Source organism: Balearica regulorum, chromosome 9 (genome assembly GCF_011004875.1).
Source record: "Balearica regulorum gibbericeps isolate bBalReg1 chromosome 9, bBalReg1.pri, whole genome shotgun sequence".
In the NCBI taxonomy this organism is placed as follows: Eukaryota; Metazoa; Chordata; class Aves; order Gruiformes; family Gruidae; genus Balearica; species Balearica regulorum.
The window spans coordinates 29,596,026-29,596,282 of record NC_046192.1 but is presented as its reverse complement, the minus strand read 5'-3'; positions in this window follow the sequence as shown (position 1 = coordinate 29,596,282).

The following is a 257-nucleotide window of genomic DNA, read 5'->3' as shown; positions in this document are numbered from 1 at the left end:
AAGCCAGCTAATGAAATCTGTCAACATTATACACCAAATCCAAGACACATGGATTAAAGTGTAAGAGTCAAATTCTAAATCTCTCAAAGCAAATGTTTCAGTTACTACAAGGAGCAACAGTGACAAGGAAGTTCTGGAGTGGTTAAAAGCGTTGTCCGGATTTGGATCTCCTCCTGCTCCTCCTCCACGCTGATGGACAGGAATTCCCCCTCCCTATGGGGTACACTTTTATACTGCATAGGTAAATACTGGGTGGC